Here is a 13,263-nt window from a genome sequence, read left to right on the forward strand (position 1 = left end):
CATCTTCCTGGGAAGAGAGAAGAAAGGCAGGGGGTGAGATGAGACACTGATAGGGGTTTTTTTCAGAAGGAGGGCCCCTCTCAGCCATTACTACTCCAGCAACACTACTCCATCTCCTTCCCTTCTTGCAAGTGTTTGTAGTTAGGTCAAGTCAGGAAACAGACAATTCAAGGATTTTTGAAACACTTCTGTGATCACCTATCACATGCCTAGCTTTACAATTTTGCCATCTCCCCACCCCCCAAAAAAAACTGGCAGTGAGAACTAGGGTCAGCTATACTACGTAGATTTAATTCTTAACACTAGGGATGAAATGGACAATGGGTGGAAGTTGTCTTTTAGAGGACCCACCAGAGGATTGGAAAAGAGCTGATGGGGTTCCAATTTTCAAAAAAAAAAGTGGAAAAAATGGATTCAGGAAATTACAACCAATCAGCTGGACATCACTAAATGGGAAAATCCAGGAAAAGGTCAACAAGAAGCAAAACTGAACAAGATGATTACAGGAAGCCACCATGGATTTGTTGAAAGTAGGTCATCCAAACAAACCCGATTGCCTTCTTTGTTTGACAGAATCAGTGGAGTAAAGAAATGCTAAGGATATAATATACTTAGACTCCAGAAATGCATTTGATAAAGTATAGTGTACCCATCTTTTTGGTAAGACAGAACAATATGGCATAGAGCCACCATCAGATGGATTTGCAGTTGGCTGACCAATCACACTCACGGTGCAGTTCTCAATAGAACCACATCAACATGTAGTTGATGTATGCATGGGGGTAGTTCAAGATTCTGTCTTAGGCGCAGTGTTAGCAATAGCAATAGCACAGACTTATATATTATTACACAGTGCTTTACAGCCCTCTCTAAAATATATATACTTTATTGTCATTGTACGTACTGTATATACACAGTATACCTGTTAACAAAATTCCCATAACACCCAGAGACCAGGTCCAACACACATGACAATCCCCAAACACACCCCAACCAACAAAATTTCCCCGCCCCTAAACCACCCAAACATCTGCACAAAAGACCAACAGCTCACTGATGATGGCCCTTTAGTTCATTGTTGAGTGCAGTTATATCTGCTCTGGGATAAAAACTATTCAGAAATCATGTGGTCTGGAGAGGAGCTTCCCATCACAGTGAGAAGATGACCTTTCCGGTCTCTCCAGAATAGTCATCTAATTCAGATCATCTGGATGATCCAATCTGGGTCTAAGCCATCCCGAAGAGACGGTGAAAGGTAGGGGGAGATCCAGTGGTCCCAGAGACATTCGCAAAGTCTCAGGTGACCCGAAAAAAGCCCCCTTTGCCACCGATCGCGAGTCAGCCACCAGGCTGCTGAAGCTGCTGACAGTTCCTACATGCAATAAGATATTATTGATTAAGATATAAGATGTTTTACAGGTGGCATCTACCCCCAACGAGAATTGCAAGAATGTCCAAGAATAAATCCAAAAAGTGTTGGAAATGTCATCAGATACCGGGTTTTTACTACCACATGTAGTGGACTTGCATTGAAGCTAAAAGATACTGGAATAAGATTCACATGTGGTTGGAGAAAATGATACACAAGCACATAGACCTTAAACCAGAGATTTTTTTATTGGGAATTATACCAGAAATTTGCAATAAAGATTTGAAATATTTGATTATAAACATTTTAACAGCAGTTAGAATCGTATTTGCAAAAAATTGGAAAATTGAAACAATACCAAAACAGGAGGAAGTTATTCGAAAGATAATGGAGTGTGCTGAAATGAGTAAATTGACATTTGAAATCAGAGAACAAGAAGATGAGCAATTTTATAATATATGGGACTTATTTTACCAGTTGTTGGACAAAAAAACCTGGTAATGAAAAATGTTTTATGTATGTTTTAATTGAAGGAGATAAGTGATATTACAATTATGTTGTTAAATAGATTAATAACAATACAATGAAAGACTGACATACATATGAATTGAACAATTTAGAATACTTTCTCTTAAAATGAAGGATAAGGATGATAATGAATCTGTGTACATTTAATAGACGATTGGTAATATTATGCATAACCCTAGGTAGTGATGTACATTATAAAGATATCTTGTTGTTGATAAATAGTTTAATAAGGAAGTAATTAAAGATTGGTATATTTATGAAGTGAGCATTTAGAATACTTTGTTTAAAAATGAAGGAACAATATTTTTGTTTGAATGTATGATGTACAAGGACAACAATGAACATAAACATACTTGATGGATGATTAGTGGAACTATGCATAATTGAAAGAAGTGATGTATAAACATAAATAGTTGGAAAATTCTTTTATACTGTAAAAATAATCAGAATGAGATAAGTGATTACATAAAAGCATATTGTTATTAAATAGATAATTAAGAATGCAAGGGAATTAGGTTTGCTGAAAGGAAAGAAATATTAACTGTAATTGAATATATGATGTAAAATGAAAGTGAGGTACCTAGTCATATTAGATGGAAAAATTGTGACTATATATGTAATTGAAAATATGGATGCACAAAAGCTTGTAACCAAAGGATATCTGTACATAATGGATGCTAATTTTTTATGTTGTCTTTTATGTTAAAAAAAATAAAAAATGCATAAAAAACCTGCACATGGCTCACTGCATTGTACTGCGTATTCTACGTATGACCAGATGTCTGCAAGGAGTATAAAAGCTTCCATTCCACCACCAGTCCAGTCAGAGCTGAAGAAGCTTCTTGGAGGCGGAGCGAAACGTCTTCAAAGCAAAACCAGAAAGTTCAGATGATTTTTGAAAAAGCCCCTTTGGGACAACCGTGACCTGGAGGACCGAGAATCTCCATAGACTTGAAGAATCATCTGCAGCAAAGAGAGCCTTCAGGGCTGAGCCTTCAAACCCAGGAAAGCCGGTCCTTGCAGTCTTGGTCAAGCAAGCGATGGGGAGACGCCTTCCATCAAATCTCCCAGGCTGCCTCCAAGCATTGCAAAAGAGACGTCGCATTGCAGCTCCTCCCGAGAACAGCGGCTGCTCACGAAACCTCTGATGTTCAACAAAGTCCACCAGGGCTCAGACCCCAGTTGGTGCCCCTCAATGGGCTCAGCCACGAACCCTTTTCACCCGAGACAGCAGCCCTGAAGCTTCTGCAGACACACACACACACACACATACACACACACAGAGTGCCCGTCTCACAGTGTTAGGACATCCCCAAAATTGTGATAAAAGTAAAAAGAGTTGGGTGTGGAAAGTGTTTTTTTTTTTAAAAAAAAAAAACTGGGTGTGGAGCATTTCCCAAGCATTAAATTAGCCACAGCTTGTTTACTTCACAAAGATGACCCTGATCTTGCTCTATAATATCCAACTTACAGGTAGTCTTTGACTTACAACAGTTCATTTAGTGACCGTTTGAAGTTACAATGGCACTGAAAAAAGCACTTACAACCATTGTAGGCAGGCAGGCAGACACACACACACACACACACACACACACGGCCACATAATCAAAATTCCGATCCTTGGCAACTGGTTCATGTTGACAATGGTTGCAATATCCTGTGGTCATGTTGACTCTTAGATCACCTTTTTTGACCTTCTGGACAAGCAAAGTCAATAAGGAAGTCAGATTCACTTAGCCACGTTACTAATTTAACAAATGCAGTGATTCATTTATCGACGGTGGCAAGAAATATCGTAAAATGGGGCAAAACTCACTTAACAAATGTCTCACTTAACAACATGGGCTCAATTGTGGTCGTAAACTGAGGATCTCCTGTGTTTCTCTAACCTTCAGACAGACCTCACAGGGGGACATTCCCACCCAATGAAGCTTAGAGGAAAATCCCTACATGGCCTGGAGCCCATCTGACAAAAGGTGTCCTGTAAAAGCAGCTTTAGCTGAGTTTCTCCTGATGTCCAGCAGCTGCTCTTCTCCTGTCACTGGAGACACCACAGACAGCAGACGTGGCAGTGGGCAGGCTGCCATCAACCCCCAGCTCTCCTCCCCATGTGCAGGGCTACCTGGTCTGCAGAGTACTAGGAGTTGCAACTCCAGAGTTGTATCCGGAGAATCTCTGGTTGACTGAAGGAAGATCTTCCATTCAAAACCACGAGAAAAGCTTTGCCTTCCTTCTTGAGATGCAAGCAACATCCGGACACCGAAGGGACAGAGCATGGATTGCAAGAGGGCAGAGCTCGCTTGTCACCTGCCCTGTTCCCCCCCTACACAGCCAGGAAGACCCCCCTCCCCATGTCAATGGGGATTCTCAGTCCTCCTGGTCCTGGTTGTCCCAGAGGGGCTTTTTTTCCAGAGGCAACTGGACTTCCTGGTTTTTCTCTGAAGACGTTTCGCTTCTCATCCAAGAAGCTTCAGTTGCCTCTGGAGAAACCACCTTCCCAACCACGTCCCCATGTGAAACCTTTGATTTTGCTGCCCAATTGAACCAAACGGATTATTATTATTATTATTGCATCAACAGAATTGTATCACAGCGGCCAGTTGTTTCGCCGGATTTGGCATTGATTACTAGTCGGGCCCCACCCAGGGGCCTAGGACTTATTATTATTATTATTATTATTGTTGTTGTTGTTGGTGGTGGTGGTGGTGGTGGTGGTGGAGGAGGAGGAGGAGGAGGAGGAGGAGGAGGAGGAGGAGGAGGAGGAGGAGGAGGAGGAGGAGGAGGAAGAAGAAGAAGAAGAAGAAGAAGAAGAAGAAGAAGAAGAAGAAGAAGAAGAAGAAGAAGAAGAAGAAGAAGAAGAAGAAGAAGAAGAAGAAGAAGAAGAAGAAGAAGAAGAAGAAGAAGAAGAAGAAGAAGAAGAAGAAGAAGAAGAAGAAGAAGAAGAAGAAGAAGAAGAAGAAGAAGAAGAAGAAGTATTTTTGGAGAATTTGAGAAACGGTCCGAAAGTTGTTCTTTTCCTAACATCTTCGGTCTGGCGGCGGAGGCTCTGAAAGGGAATTTCTGGACGGGAGAGAGAACCCGGGTTTTCCGCCCTTTCTCTGCATTCACACGGGAACCCGGAGCCTGAAGGAAACCCACCCGGAGCGACCCCGCAACAGGCTCTACCGCGGGAGCCCCAATCGGGAAAGAGAAAGGAAACTCAGCCGGGGACAGCGGCGTCCCGTCCATCTCGCAGCCGCTTCTGCTCGGGCTGGTTGGGCGAACACAGGACGGGGGTCTCTTCTCCCCCCCACCCCTCCCATAAACAGCCTTGATGCCTCCCTCCCAGCGCTTGCTCCAACCCCCTTTTGGGTGCCCGGACTGATGCTCTCCAGGGTTCCTAAAGCCCCCCCCCCCCAACCCCGGCCGTCTTCTCCGTCCCAATGCCAGACCTGCCGCCGCTGCCGTCGCTGCTGCCGCCGCTGCCTGGGGCTCGGGCTGCTCTTTTGCCAGCTCCGATCCGGGGGAGAAAGAGAGTCTTTGGGTGGGTGGAGTTCAGCGTGGACGCCTCCCCGGAAAGTGGGCAAAATATAAACGACCTCGCAGGGCAGGAGCAGGCAGGGTGGCTGGTCTGGGGCTGATCGAAGTCCCTTCCTGGAGTAACTCTGGCGATTATAGAGAGCGAGAGAGAGAGAGGAGACAGGGCGGCTGGGAGAATTAGAGAGAAAGAGTGAAAGAATGAGAGAGGGAGAGAATGAGAGAGAATGAAAGAGAATGGGAATGAAAGAGAGAATGAGAAAGAGAGAAGAGAGAGGGGGACAATATGAGAGAGAGAGGAATAGGAGGAAAAGAGAATGAGACAGAATGAAAGAGAGAGAGAAAGATAAAGAGAAAGAGAGATTGAGAAAAGAGAGAGAATGAGAGGGAATGAGAGAGAGAGAGAATGAGAAAGAGAGAGAGGGACAATATGAGAGAAAGAGGGAGAGGGAGAAGGGGGGAGAGAATGAGAGAGAGAATGAAAGAATGAGATAGAGAGAATGAAAGAGAGAGAGAATGAGAAAGAGAGCCTTGAGTTTGACACCCATGCTCTAGCCATTCTTCACATGTTTTAGCCTCCAAATACCCCCCCAATCATCTTTGTCGCTCTTCTCTACACTTTTTTTCCAGTGTCTTAGCATCTTTTTTTTAATATTGGGGTGGCCAAAGTTGCATGCAGTAATCCAAGTAGGGTCTTACTAAGGGATTATAAAGTGGTAGTATCACTTCTGGTGATCTTGATTCCATCCCTCTGTCAATGCAGCCTAGGATTGTATTGGCTTTTGGGGCAGCTGCACCACAGTGCTGGCTCCTATTTATGTGTCCATTTAGGACTCCAAAGATCCTCTCACAGTTTCTGCTGTTGAGCCAAGTTTCATCTAGTCGTTATCTGTCCAGTTGTTTTTTCTTGCCTAAGTGTAAAACCTTGCTTTTTTTTTACACTAAATTTAATTGTGTTATAGAAAGGGCCCAGCGTGAAATAGGCTGGATGTACTACACAATTACCCTGTGTTCTAGATTTGCATAAGATACTCGTCCATTCAGTGCACCCATTCAGTGCACAAGCCTTGCACAATACATTTACCTGGAAAAACACCAGTCTTCAACACCTGCTACTTTTCTTCTCAACTTTAGGACTTCAATTCCCAGAATTCCCCAGTGACGTCTCTTCATGTTGCCAAGGTTGTAAATAGCAATAGTACGTAGGCTTATATACCACTTCACAGTGCTTTACAGCCTTCTCTAAGCGGTTTACAGAGTCAGACTATCTGGGTCCTCATTTTACTGACCTCGGAAGGATGGAAGGCTGAGTCAACCTTCAGCCGGTCAGGATCGAACTCCTGGCAGTGAGCAGTGAGTTAGCCCTGCAGTATTGCATTCGAATCACTGCACCACCACAGCTCTTAGAAAAGCTGTTCTAGAGAATGCAGCAAGCAAAACGGGGCCTCTCAAAGCCCTCAGCTATCTTGCATATTTTTTCTTTGGGATGGCAAGTCCACAACTTCAATCCAAATAGAGCTGGAAGGGATCTCGGAAGTCTTCTAGCCCAACCTCCTGCTAAGGCAGGGGTGTCAAACTGGAATTGTTCGAGGGCCAGATCACCTTTGTAGTTCTCCTCTGCAGGCCGGCAAGTGGGAGCCTGGCGGGGAGCTGGGAGGAAGATAGGATGGATACCTCCTGAAGCTGTTTACTGGCCAAAATGGGGCAGGGGGGCTGAGCCACACCTCGTTTTTTCCCTCCATGGGGTCCTGCAGCACTCTAGTGGCCAAAAACGGGCCTCCCAAGGCCCTCTTGCAGCCCATTTTCGACCGGCAGAGTGCAGCTGGAGGCTGTGGAGGCTGCAAATGGCCCATTTTCAGGCCCAATTTTTACCTGTTTTTTGCCTATTTTCTGCCTCTTTTTGGCCTGGTTTTTGGGTGCAGAGGTGCTACTTACAGGTACTTTAATATTCCCCGGGGGCTGAGAGTTTGACACCCCTGCCCTATACCTTTCCAGCCAAATGGTAGTCCAGTCTCTTACTAAAAACCTCCAGTGATGAAGCACCCACAACTTCTAAAGACAAACTGTTCCACTGGTTAATTCTTTTGTTAGGAAGTTTCTCCTTCATTCCAGGTAGCTTCTCTCTTTGATTAGTTTCCATCCATTATTTCCTATCCTGCCTTCTGGTGCTTTGGAAAATGAGTTGTCCTCCCCTTCTTTGCAGCAGCCCCTCAAGTATTGGAAGTCTTCTGTCATGTCACCCCTGGTCCTTCTTTTCTCTAGACTGGCCATACCTAATTCCTGCCACTGTTCTTCCTGTGTTTTTGTCTCAGAATCATCTGAGTTGCTCTTCTTTGCTCTCCCCCCTCCAACTTGCTGGATTGCAGATGCCCTCAGGGTCATTGATCCTCCAGAAATCTCTAGGGGGCCCCTATGGCTTGTTCTTGTGCAAGGAGGACTTCTTCAATTTAAAGGGAGATGGTTGGTATAACAGACTTTTACATGTGTAGATAACATTGTCCACCCTGCTGCATTCAGTGCCAGCTGCAGCTTCCAAAGGCTCTTCAAAGGGAGCTTTGAACTGAACCAGGCCACAGCCATCTTTCTGTTCCTTAGTTGCCACACAGAGGGGGAAGGAGATTGGAATGCATGACTAGGCATAACAAAGAGCTTTCTCATGAGAACCAAGGTCATCTACACTGGCAGCAGATAAGGTTGGGGAAGGAGTGCCTGAAGAGCCCACCAATTAATCCAATTGGCCAATATCACCCAAGGGCTGACAAGGGAGTTTTGTTCTCACCATCTTCTGTGCATGCTGAATGCTCTCGTTTAGGTCTGGTCAAGGTCAACCATCTCTGCATACCAGATGGATGAAGCCACCTGAAGATGTACCCCACATGACACCCTTGGGGGCTGGCGATTGGACATTCAGCTTGGGGTTGTTGGGAAGAGAGTTTTGGATTTGATATGTACAATTTTGTGCCTTTAGCCTCAGATCTTGCTTTACTTCCGTTGCTTTCAGTTCATATCCAGTAAAAGTCCCTTTTCTCTAAAGCCATGGAGTTGGGTTTGAGTTTGAGTTTTATTAAATTTATATACCGCCCCGCTCTACCCACAGGGACTCGGGGCGGTGTACAGACAGTACATATAAAACAACAAAACAAGAACAACAAAACATTGGACAACCAACATAAACATACGGTCTGTAAAATACCTGAACTCATTTCAAGTTAAAAACAGTCTAAAACCAAATTAAAACCCCAAAATTTACAATATTAAAAAGCCATCCAGGAAGGTCAGTAATTGATTGTACTTATGATTACGATTAGGCTAGGCAGGCTAGCCGGAACAGGTGGGTCTTGAGTTTCTTACGGAAGGAGCGGAGATCGGAAGTAATCCTGATGTCAGGGGGGAGTTCGTTCCAGAGGGTTGGGCCCATCACAGAGAAGGCCCTACTCCTGGGCACCGCCCGCCCGCATTGTCTAGCGGAGGGTACCCGGAGGAGACCCTCCCTGTGTCAGCGGATTGGTCGTAGGGATGTATGGGGTAGAATGCGATCTCACAAATAACTAGGTCCCGAGCCATGAAGCGCTTTGAAGATGACAGTCAACACCTTGAAACGCACTCGAAAAGCCACAGGCAGCCAGTGCAGCTCGCGCAGAAGTGGTGTTACATGGGAGTACCTGGTACTCCCCAAGATTGTCCGCACGGCTGCATTCTGAACCAACTGGAGCCTTCGGGTGCATCTCAAGGGGAGCCCCATGTAGAGAGCATTACAGTAATCAAGACGGGAAGTCACCAGGGCCTGAGTGACTGTGCGAAGGGCGTCCCGCTCAAGTAGGGGGCGCAATTGGCGCACCAGGCGCACCTGGTGGAACGCCCTCACAGCCACGGCCGTCACATGATCATCCAGCGACAGCCGGGAGTCTAGGAGGACGCCCAAATTGTGTGCCCTATCCACTGGGGGTAGTTGTTCCCCCCCGATGGCCAGAGATGGAGCAAACTGGCTAAAGCAGGGCGCCGGTAGCCACAGCCACTCCGTCTTGGAAGGGTTGAGCTTGAGTCTGTTGTCCCCCATCCAGACCTGCATGGCTTCCAGACACCGGGACATCACCTCAACGGCTTCGTTGGGGTAGTTCGGGGTAGAGATGTATAACTGAGTGTCATCTGCATACAGATGGCACTCAACCCCGAATCCTCGAATGATCTCACCCAGCGGTTTCATGTATGTGTTGAACAGGAGAGGTGAGAGGACCGACCCCTGCGGCACCCCACACGTGAGTGGCCTCAGGGTCGACCTCTGCTCCCCCGTCAACACACATTGCGTCCGACCGGAGAGGAAGGAGGAGAACCACCGCAACACGGTGCCCCCCACCCCAATCCCCTCCAGCCGGCGCAATAAGATACCATGGTTGATGGTATCAAAAGCCACCGAGAGATCTAATAGGACTAGGATGGAGGAGCAACCTCCATCTTTCGCCCTCCAGAGATCATCCACCAACGCGACCAAAGCCGTCTCAGTGCTGTGCCCGGGCCGGAAACCAGACTGGCGCGGGTCTAGATAAACAGTTTCCTCCAGGTGCCCAGGGAACTGTTGCGCCACCACACTCTCAACAACCTTCGCTAAAAAGGGAAGGTTGGAGACAGGATGATAATTGGCTAACTCTACTGGGTCCAGAGAAGGCCTCTTTCAAGACGGCTGGTAGGAACCCCTCCCTCAGCGAGGCGTTCACTAGTCCCAGGAGCCAGTCTCGTGTAACCTCCCAGGGTGTCAGTACAAGCCAGGAGGAACACGAGTCCAATAAACATGTGGTGGCCCGCAGTCGCCCGCGTAACCTGTCCATATCCTCGGCGGCAACAGAGTCAAACTCCTCCCAGCATGGTACCTCAAGACTCTCCACCGGTGTCTCCCCAAGATCACTCAAGGAAACCCACTCGCTCCGGATCCGATCGATTTTATCCTGCAGATATTCCCCAAATTCCTCTGCCCTACCCTGCAAAGGGGCTTCCCGCGGCCTCTGTGAAAGGAGGGAGCGGGTCACCCGAAACAGGGCGGCAGGGCGGTTTTCTGCGGACGCAATAAGAGTGGCATAATATCGACGTTTAGCCACCCTTAGTGCCACAAGGTAGGTCCGTAAATGGGCTCTTACCTGTGTTCGGTCAGATTCGTAGCGAGAGGATCTCCATCTGCTCTCTAGGCGTCTCTTGTGGTGCTTCATCACCCTCAGCTCCTCGGTAAACCAAGGGGCCAGGGTGGTTCGCTGCCACCAGGAGAGGCCACAAGAGCGCAACCCGGTCCAAGGCCCCGGCCGCCGCACTATTCCATGCGACCACCAGGTCCTCCATCCGGGCGCGGGTGAGGGTTACAGGCAGTGGCCCAAGCTCCATCTGGAACCTATCAGGTTCCATCAGTCGCCTGGGGCAGAACCATCTAAGATCTTCTGGTTCCGCCTCCCCGCAATGGGGGGTAGCGGAAGGGAAGTCGAGACGGAGAAGTGAGTGATCTGACCATGACAGGGGAGTAATAACCAATTCCCCTTTTCCCAGATCACTCTTCCACCGACCAGAGATAAAAACAAGGTCCAACGTGAGGCCTCCCTCGTGTGTGGGGCCCTGAATTATTTGGGTCAGGTCCAGGGCTGTCATGGAAGCCATGAACTCCCGAGCTACCTCGGATGATTCACCCGTCGATGGCAGGTTGAAGTCCCCCATAACTAATAGTCTGGGGGTCTCAACTGCCACCTCCGCAATCACCTCGAGGAGCTCTGGCAGGGCCGCTGATGCATAGCGAGGAGCCAAGTATGCAATCAGCAGGCCCAGCTGACTCCCTGGGCCCCATCTCACACCTAGAGTCTCACACCCGGATATCTGCGGTACGGTGATTTCTCTCAGTGCCAGGCCTTCCCGTACAATTACCGCTACCCCGCCACCCTTACCCAGGGCACGAGGCTGATGGAATACATGGTATCCTGGTGGGCACATTTCCAAGAGGGGTAAGCCCCCCTCGTGGCCCAACCAGGTTTCCGTGATCCCTGCAAGGTCCGGCTCCCCCTCAGAAACCAGATCGTAAATGAGGGGGGCCTTATTAACCACGGACCTTGCGTTACACAACATCAGCCTCATGCCCTGGTTCTGTAAACCCTGACCACCTAGAATGCGAGGGTTGGTACAAACGACCGGGCGTATCCAGCGCCCACGGTCTCCCAACCGACTACCAGATCTTCTTCTGTCCTCGCATCCACCCCTTCCTACGACCGTTGGGATGTAGGAACCCTCTAACGGAACGACGTTCTCATTCCCCTCCCCCACTCCGCTCTCTTCCCCCCCAGTCCCACCTGTTCGCTTGGCCCTGCCCCCGTTCCTGGTCTGACTGCCCCCTCCCCCCACCCTGGATCCCCCTAAAACACTTAACAAACATTTAAACAAAAAACCCCTGAACCTCCTCTTCCTCCACCTCTCTGGATTAATGCATCCGTCCTCGAGGTGGGCCCTTGTAAGGGCGCAGGCCCATGCCTGCGAGAGGGGGGACTCCTGCAGTAAAATAAGGTCAGACCTCGAATACATGAAAATATATACACCGGGCTAAAGATCGATTCTGAGTGCTAGAAGTGTTGAATGAGTCTACCAGTTAAAAATCATGACAGAGCGGCAACCAAGATTACAAGATGAGAGAGGTGACTAAAGAAATAGGTGGGGGTGGCTAAAAAATAGGTAGAGCCTATAATCTACAGTTCTCAATAGTAGGGGGTTAGGCAGTTCTTAAAAATCCGAGAGAGGGTGAGCGGATGATCCATAGCAGGCAGGGGGGGGTTCAACAGCTCCCTGCCGTCTTTCCAAGCCCCAGGTGGTAAGGGGTTAAACCGATCTCAAAATCTATGCAAAATGGGCAGGGGGGGGGAGCTCCCTGCAGTCCTTCCAAGCCCCTGCAGTCCTTCCAAGCCCCAGGTGGTAAGGGGTTAAACCGATCTCAAAATCTATGCAGAATGGGCAGGGGGGGGCAACGGCTCCCCGCAAACCTTCCCAATCCCCAGCGTCGCCTCCGTTGCCTCCGCGCCGTTTCAGCCGGCCTCTGTTCTTCACTCCACACCTTCCGCCAGCCTCCGGCGCCCTCCAATGACTCAGGTGATCTCCGATGTTTCAAGCCCAGCTTAAACCTCACACGACCTCCACTGGGCTTCTGGTAGGCTCAGGGCTCCCAGCGGGTCCAGCGGGTCAGGGAACTGATGTTTAGAGCCCCCGATAGTCTTCCGGGCCGCCACCGCCGCCATTGTCTCCCTCCACTTTCCCTCGTGTGGGACGCCATCGCGTCCCCGTCGCTAACTGCTCAGGGCGTCGCTGCTCTCACCTCAGGCTGTCGTAGCTGTCGTGGCTTACAAAAATGCCCGCAAATGCCAGCCATACAGATCTTGAATAGTTCATAACCGCCAAAACGCCAGCTCCAACAGCCGTCGATGCCTGCAGTCTCCCGGAGTAAGCCGGTGCGCCCGCACGCCGACCGCCATTTCCCGGCTCACTACAAGTTTTCAAAAACGCCACTTTTCTTTCTTCCCCTCGCCTGTGCCATCCGGCCACCCTGGGGGACCACTAGGGTCCTGAAATAAGCCAGGGTGGTCATTGGGTAGGTTCGTGGTCCTCCAGCTCGTTTAGAGGACCAGCAGCAACCCAGCCCGGTCAAAAAGAGCCCCGTGAAAACACGGAGCTCAGAGGCTGACCGCCATCCTCCAGGAAGCTCCTCCTCCACATGCGTTTCCTGTCTTGGATTTTGAAGGAGGCACAACTGACACCATGGGAAAGATGTAGATTTGGCTTTCCATTGAATCTATGAAGAGGTTCTCATTCAAGAAGATCTTTCAGAAGGAGCCAAGTCTCAA

This window comes from Natrix helvetica, assembly GCF_964273705.1.
Source record: "Natrix helvetica genome assembly, chromosome: 1".
NCBI classification, from domain to species: domain Eukaryota; kingdom Metazoa; phylum Chordata; class Lepidosauria; order Squamata; family Natricidae; genus Natrix; species Natrix helvetica.